This window comes from Phyllostomus hastatus, unplaced genomic scaffold, assembly GCF_019186645.2.
Source record: "Phyllostomus hastatus isolate PE091 unplaced genomic scaffold, TTU_PhHast_1.1 phas_scaffold_397, whole genome shotgun sequence".
In the NCBI taxonomy this organism is placed as follows: domain Eukaryota; kingdom Metazoa; phylum Chordata; class Mammalia; order Chiroptera; family Phyllostomidae; genus Phyllostomus; species Phyllostomus hastatus.
The window spans coordinates 1,935,979-1,944,805 of record NW_025334029.1 but is presented as its reverse complement, the minus strand read 5'-3'; the positions used below and the strand labels follow the sequence as shown (position 1 = coordinate 1,944,805).

General features: G+C 37.1%; 1 pseudogene; it reads left to right on the top strand.

Annotated features, from left to right (window-relative positions):
* Positions 1-2,532: 2,532 nt before the first annotated feature.
* LOC123807076 lies at positions 2,533-2,597 on the top strand (annotated as a pseudogene).
* The last annotated feature ends 6,230 nt before the right edge of the window (positions 2,598-8,827 follow it).

Here is an 8,827-nt window from a genome sequence, read left to right as displayed (position 1 = left end):
CTTTCTTGAAAATCCTAGTCAACTCTATATCCTCCATGGTAAATAACATAGATAAACAAAACAAGCTGGATGAAATGGATAAATTCTTAGAAACATACAATTTTCCAAAACTAAATCAGGAAGAATCATAGTACCTGAATAAACAGATTATACTTAGTAAAATTGAAGCAGTAATAAAGAAAAAAACTCCCCCAAAACAAAAGCCCCAGACCAGATGGCTTCAACAGGTCAATTTTACCAAATATTCCAAGAAGAGGTAATACCTCTCCTTCTCAAACTATTTCAAAAAATTCAAGAAAAGGGAAAGCTCCCAAGCTCATTTTACAAGGCCAGGATTATCCTAATTCCAAAACCATATAAAGATACCACCTAAAAAGAAAATAACAGGCCAAAACCCCACATGGATGCTAATATCCTAAACAAAATATTAGCAAACCCAATACAGCAAATATCAAAAAGATCATACACCACAAACAAATGGGATTCATTCACCACAAGCAAGTATACAATCTTGCTTTCACAAATCAATAAATGTGATTCACCACATAAATGAAATAAATAATAAAAACCACATTATCATATCAACAGATGCAGAAAAAGCATTAGAAAAAATCCAGCACTGATTTATGACCAAAAGTCTCAGCACAGTGGGAATAGAGGGAACATACCTAAACATAATAAAGGCCATATATGACAAACCCACTGCCAGCATCATATTCAATGGGCAAAAAGCACAAATGTTCCCTTTAAGATCAGGAACAAGTCAGGGATGTCCACTTTCACCTCTGTTATTCAACATAGAACTGGAAGTTCTAGCCATAGCAATCATACAAGAAGAAGAAATGAAAGGAATCCAAATTGGAAAGGAAGTGTTAAAAATGTCATTTGCAGATGACATGATACCATACATAGAGAACCCCAAACATTCTACCAAGAAACTACTAGAACTGATAAATGAATTCAGCAGAGTAGCAGGTTACAAAATAATATTCAGAAATCAGTTGCATTTTTATAGGCAAAAAATGAACTAACAAAAAGGGAAATTAAAAAAAATACAATCCTATTCACAATTGCTTCAAAAAGAATAAAATGAGAATAAATCTAACCAAGGATGAAAAAGACCTGTACTTGGAAAATTATAAGACACTGAAGAAAGAAACTGAAAATATAAAGAAGTGGAAGCACATACCATGTTCAAGATATGAAGAATTAACATAATTAAAGTATCCATACTACCTAAAGCAATCTGCAGATTTAATGAAATGCCATCAAGATTCCAATGGTGTATTTCACAGAACTATAAGAAATATCTCAAAAATTTATATGGAACCACAAAAGGCCCCTCAGAGCAACAATCTTGAGAAAGAAGAAAAAAGATGGAGGCATCATGTTACCAAATATCAAACTATAATATAAAGCCATAGTAATCAAAACAGCATGGTACAGGCATAAAAACGCACACATAGATCAATGGAACAAAATAGAGAGTCCAGAAATAAACCCACACTTTATAGTCAATTTTATTTGGCAGAGGAAGCAAGCACATAAAATGAGCTAAAGATAATTTACTTACTAAATGGTGTTAGCAATAGAATACTACACAGCAGAAAGAAAAAAGGAGCTCCTACCATTTGCAACAGCATGAATGTAACTGGACAGCATTATGCTAAGTGGAATAAGCTGGGTGGTGAAAGACAAATACCATATGATCTCACCTTTAAGTGGAACCTAATCAAAAAACAAGCAAGCAAAATATAACCAGAGACATTGATATTAAGAACAAACAGACAGTAACCAGAAGGGAGGTGAGAGAGGATAATGGGGGGAAGAAGGGAGAGTTTTCAGGAACAACTATAAAGGACACATGGACAAAACCAAGGGAGGGTGTAAGCAAAGGAAGGAGGTGGAGATGGCTGGGGTGGGAGGAGTAGTGGAGGATAAATGCAGACAAGTGTAATTGAACAACAATAAAATAGTATTAAAAATTAATTTTTTACATTAAAAATAAATAGTATTAGGAAAATTGTACAGATAAGTGCAGAAAAATGACACTAGACCACCTTCTTACACCACACACAAGAATAAATTCAAAATGGATTAAAGACCTAAATAAAAACCATAACAATTCTAGGAGAAAACATAGGTAGTAAAATTTAAGACATTGTTTATAGCAATACTTTAGCTGATATATCTCCCCAGGCAAAGGGAACAAAAGAGAAAAAATAAACAACTGGGCTAAATCAAACCAAAAATTTTTTGTGTAGCAAAGTAGATGATCAACAAAATAAAAAGACAATCCATGGAACGGAAGGCCAATTTTGCCAATACATTTGCTAAGGGGTTAATATCCCAAATTTATGAAGAACTTACAAAACTCACCACCAAAAAAAGAAAACCAAACAATCCAATTAAAAAATGGACAATAGATCTAAATAGATACTTCCCCAAAGAGGACATACAGGTGGCCAATAGACATGAAAAGATGCTCAATGTCACTAATCCTCAGAGAAATGCAAATTAAAACCACAATGAGTGCTCACTTTGGCAACATATATACTAAAATTGGAATGATACAGAGAAGATTAGCATGGCCCCTGTGTTGGGGTCTACCCTGCCTGGTCTTAGGAAGCTGTAACCCCCCATGACTTAGGCTGAGTGAGAGACCTCCAAACCAGGAGCCACTAAGGAGACAAAACTTATTTCCCTGGCATGAATGCTGCCTGTTCTGTGCCTGGCCTCCTATGCTTGATCAGTTAGCCAATGATGGGTAAGATTTCCCATGGGGGGAATGGCCTAAGACAGGCATGATCACTAGGAGACCTCAGGGAGGAAACTCAGGGCTGTGGAAATGAATGGGTGATGGACATCAACCCCTGCCCCCTCGGCTTTGTCAAAGCCTGAGTCCTTGCTCTTAGATGTGAGAAATCCAAGTCTCCTGGCTGCTTTTGTCTCCTCTGCCTGACTCAGGCCTGCGGAAATAGCAGGGGCAGTGAAGTCTAGACCAGAGTCAGCGGACCCCCAGGATAATCAGGCCTGGGACATAGAATATGAAAGATCCTGTGAGATCTGTTTGCTGGAGGATTTTATTAAATTACAATTTGAAGGTACACACAGAAAACCAAAACTAGCCCTTTGAGCCCTGTAGTCCTTTCAAATGATAAAACTGCAAACTTTGCTCAGAATCACAGCAGGAGTTCTGTCAGTCCCTTTGAAAATTACCTATTCCTTTTGATCTTTCCTGCCAGATTGTGAATCCACAAACTGTGTCTGTTTTCTTAATAAAAACCTGCTTGGGTGAAAAAAAACCAGGTGCTCTCCACTAGAGAGAGTGGCCGTTCCATCCCTATTTCCCAGAGGACCTAGTTGTCTCTGTGTATGTTTTTCTCGTGTTTTGACAAGCCATAGGCAGTGTTCCGCAATCACTGCAGGCCAGAGGTCGTGTCACCCCGGCACAAGGATGACATGCAAATTTGGGAAGCGTTCCATATTTTTGTCTTTCCATCCTTTCTAAAAAAGGGCTAGTTGGGTGGGATATGATGGTTAACACTATAGATAGCCAAAGGATCTCCTATCTCTTCTCTACCAGCTGCTACTGTAAATATTATAGAATACTCTCTTGCTGTCATAAAACATTTTGCCTTCCCCCTCCAACTGGTCACAAAAAAGAATAGGTGGAAGCAGTGAATACCAGGATGCCCACTGGAAGAGGAAACACAACAACAAAGGAACCACCAACAGATAACAACAGAACAAGGTGAGAAAAGGAGTGGAAGCCACACTAACCTCAATCCAAGACATATCTGGACATACCACTAAATAATGGAGAAAATACCCAGAACAAACAACAGAACAAGAGCAAGAGAGAATCCTCAAAACCTTGTACACACGAAAAAAACACCTTCAATACAACCTGCCCTCACCAGCACAACAAAATACAAGAGGTGGTGGACATAGTGACCCTCAGTTATCCGGCTGGTGGGAAGGACCCACCAAAGAAAGACCCAACAGCAATCAAAACCCAAAGAAAAACACAGAGCCAACTTAAATGACCGCCCAAGACCAGTGAGCTCCAAAATTCAAGGAGACTGCACCATTGAATCTCACAGATATTCTACCACAGAAGTTCACACCATAAACCACAGAAGCCAGAACAGATCAGTTTAAGAAGCTGAGGCTAACAAGAAGAGTCTCACAAACAAAGGGAAGACAAAGACACACTCCCCAAATGAAATGAAGAGAGGAAGCCTCAGAAAGAATGCTGAATGAAATACAGGCAACTCAACTATCAGATATTGAGTTCAAAGCAATGGTTATCAGGAAGATCAATGAGCTCACAATGAATTTCAACAAACTACAGGGAAGCTACAATGAACTCATTGCAAACTATATCAAAATTAAAAAGGAAATAGAAACTATCAAAAAGGGCTCAGAGGAAATAAAGAATACAATTTCTGAACTGGAGAACACAATAGAAGGAATGAAAAGCAGGATTGAAGAAGCAGAAGATTGGATCAGTGACCTGGAGGACAAAGTAGAAAAAGACACCCAGAAAGAGCAAGAAAAGGAAAAGAGTCTCAGAAAGAATGAAGAGAGATTAAGAGAAATGCAAGACAATATGAAGTGTAATAATATCCATATAATAGGAATACCAGAAGGAGAAGAAGAAGAGCAAGGAATAGAAAAACCTGTCTGAAAATGTAATGAAGGAAAACTTCCCTAATTTGATGAGAGAAAAAGTCACACAGATCAAGGAAACACAGTTCCAATCAAGAGGAACCAAAAGAGGCCCACTTTAAGACATGTCATAATTGAAATGGCAAACTTCCAAGACAAAGAGAGAATCTTAAAGGCAGCAAGGGAGAAACAGGAAGTAACATACAAGGGAGTCCTGATAAAATTAGCAGCTGACTTCTCAATGGAAACACTACAAGCCAGAAGAGAACAGCAAGAAATATTCCAATGATGAGAACCAGAGGCCTGCAACCAAGACTATTATCTCCATCGAGGCTCTCAATCAAAATACAAGGCCAAATAGGAAGCTTCCCAGGTAAAAGAAATCTAGAAGAATATATCTCCACAAAACCATCTCTGCCAGAGATGCTAAAGGGACTGCTTTAAGGAAAGGAAGGAAAAGAGAAAAAGAGAGAGGAACATAGGTACAAAAATGGCAATGAATAAATACCTATCAATAATAACCTTAAACATAAATGGAGTAAATGCTCCAATCAAAAGACATAAAATAGCTGAATGGATAAGAAAGCATGATCCACACATACACTACCTACAAGAGAGCCACCTCAGGACGAACGACCTATACAGATGGAAAATGAAGGGATGGAAACAAATTTTCCAAGGAAACAAATAGGGAAGAAAGCCTGGGTAGCAATACTCATATCAGACAAAATAGACTTCAAAAAAAAAAAAAAAAAGGGCCATAAAGAGACCCAGAAGGTCACTTCATAATACTCAAGGTAGGAATCCATCAAGAAGACATAAATATTGTAAATATATTATGCACCCAATATACATAAAGAAAATCTTGCACCCAAATACATAAAGAAAATCTTGGAGGACTTCAAGAAAGATATTGACTGCAACACAATTACTGTAAAAGATTTTAACACCCCACTGTCAAAAATGGACAGATCTTCCAAACAAAATATCAACAAAAATATTGTGGCATTGAACAATGCCTTAGATGAAATGGACTTAACTGATATAAATGAGCCATTCATCCCAAAGAAAGAAAATACACATTCTTTTCAAATGCACATGGTACATTTTCAAAGACAGACCACATGATAGGACACAAAATAAGCCTCAACAAATTCAAGAAAATTGAAATCATATCAAGCATTTTCTCCGACCACAAGGGACTGAAACTAGAAACCAATTGCAAGGAAAAACAACCCAAACACTCAAAATAATGGAGATTAAATAGCATGCTATTAAACAATGAATGGGTCAAGAATGAAATTAGGGAAGAAAATGAAAAGTTTCTGGAAACAAAGGAAAATGAACCCAGAACAATCCAAAAACGTATGGAACACAGCAAAGACAGTTCTGAGAGGGAAGTTCATAGCAATACAGTCCTACCTAAAAAAAGATAGAAATATTTCAAAGAACCAACCTAATCATATGCTTACAAGAACTTGAGGAACAACAATAAAGACAGACCAGAGCAAACAGTAGGAAGGAAATAACCAAGATCAGAGCAGAGTTAAATGACATAGAGACTAAAAGCACAATTGTAAGGATCAATGAATCCAGTAGCTGGCTCTTTGAAAAGGTAAACAAAATCAGCAAGCCTTTAAGCAGGCTCATCAAGAAAAAAAATAGAGGGGACCCAAATAACACAGTCAGAAATTAAAGAGAAGAGATTACAACTGATACCACAGAAATACAAAGGATTGTAAGAAAGTACTATGATTAAATGTACGCCAAGAAATTTGAAAACCTAAGTGAAATGGACAAATTTCTAGAAACATATCACCTTCCAAAACTCAATGAAGAAGAAGCAGAAAGTCTCAACAGACAAATAATAGCTGATGAAATTGAAAGAGTAATCAAAAGCTTCTAACACACAAAAGCCCTGGACCATATGGTCACAGGATTATTTTACAAAATATTTAAGGAAGAGTTAACCCCCATTCTCCACAGAGTATTAAAAAAAATGATGAAAGACTCCCAAACTCTTTTTATGAAGCCAGCATAATCCTAATCCCAAAACAGATAAAGGCATAACAAAGAAAGAAAACTTCAAGCCAATATCGCTGATGAACATAGATGCTAAAATCCTCAACAAAATTTTGGCAAACTGCATCAAGCAATATGTTAAAAAGAACATGCACCGTGATCAAGTGAGATTCATCCCCAGAATGCAAGGATGATACAATATTAGCAAATCAATAAACATAATACAACACATAAACAAACAAAAGACAAAAACCACGTGATCATATCAATGGATGTGGAAAAAGCATTAGATAAGGTGCAGCACCCATTTATGATGAAAACACTCAGCAAAGTGGGAATAGAGGGAGTATACCTCAACATAATAAAGGCCATATATGAGAGACCTACAGCGAACATCATACTCAATGGATAATAACTTAGAGCTTTCCCACGAAGATCAGGAACAAGACAAGGATGGCCACTTTCACCATTCCTATTTAGCATAGTACTGGTAGTCCTAGCCACAGCAATCAGACAAGAAAAAGCAATAAGATGCATCCAAATTGGAAAGAAGGAAGTAAAATTGTCATTGTTGCTAGATGACATGATAGTGTTCACGGAAAATCCTATAGACTCCACCAAAAAACTATTCAACCTAAAAAAATCAATTTGGCAAAATAGACAGATACAAAGTCAGTACTCAGAAATCAAAGGTATTTTTGTACTCCAACAATGAAATATCAGAAATAGAAATCAGGAAAAAAAATCCCATTAATATAGCTACAAGAAAATTAAAGTACCTCGAAATAAACCTAACCAAGGAGGTAAAAGACCTGTACTCAGAAAACTACATAACACTGAAGAAAGAAATTAAGGAAGACACAAACAAATGGAAGCATGTACCATGCTCCTGGACTGGAAGAATTAACATCATCAAAATGTCCTCCATACTCCCAAAGCAATTCATACATTCAATGCAATCCCTATTAAAGTACCAGTGATATGTTTCACAGATATAGAACAAACGTTTTGGAAATGTATATGGAACCATAAATGGCCCTGAATAGCTACAGCAATTTTGAGAGAGAAGAACAAAGCACTAGAGATCATAATACCTGGTATCAAACCGTGTTACAAGGCCACTGAAATCAAAACAGTCTGGTACTGGCATAAACACAGGCACACACACCAATAGAACAGAACAGAGAGCCCAGGAAGAAACCCAAATCTCTACAGTCAATTGATATTTTACAAAGGGGGAAAAAGCATAAATTGGAGTAAATATAGCCTGTTCAACAAATGGTGTTGGGAGATCTGTACAGCACATGTAAAAAAAAGTGAAACTCAATCACAAACTGAAACCATACACAAAAATAAATTCAAGGTGGATAAAATTCTTAAATATAAATCATGACACCATAAAAGTCTTAGAGGAAAACATCGGCAGGAAAATAGACATTCCATGCAGCAACATCTTCACTGGTATGTCCCCTAAAGCATGGGACATAAAGAAAAGAATAAGCAAATGGAAGCTCATCAAATTAAAAAGCTTCTGCATGGCTAAAGAAAACAGCATTAAAATGAAAAGAGAGCCAACTGTATGGAAATACATATCTGCAATTGATACCATGGACAAGGGTTTGATCTCCAAAATATATAAAGAACCCACATGACTCCACTCCAGAAAGACAAAAAAAAAAAAAAAACAATTAAAACATGTACAAAGGCTTGAACAGACACTTCTCCAAGGAGGACATACAGGGGGCCCAGAGACATATAAAAAGATGCTCAGCATCATTAGCCATCAGAGAGATTCAAATTGAAACCGCAGTGAGATACCACCTTACTATGGTCAGAATGGCCATCATAAACAAATCAGCAAACAAGTGTTGGAGAGAATGCGGAGAAAAGGGAACCATAGTGCACCATTGGTGGGATTGCAGACTGGTGCAACCACTATGTAAAACAGTTTGAAATTTCCTCAGAAAACTAAAAATGGATCTGCCTTTTGACCCAGCAATTCCACTGCTGAGATTATACTCTATGAGCCCTGGAACGCCAATCCAAAAGTACAATGCACCCCAATTTTCACAGCAGCACAATTTGCAATAGCCAGGTGCTGGAAGCAACCTAAGTGCCCATCAGCAAATGA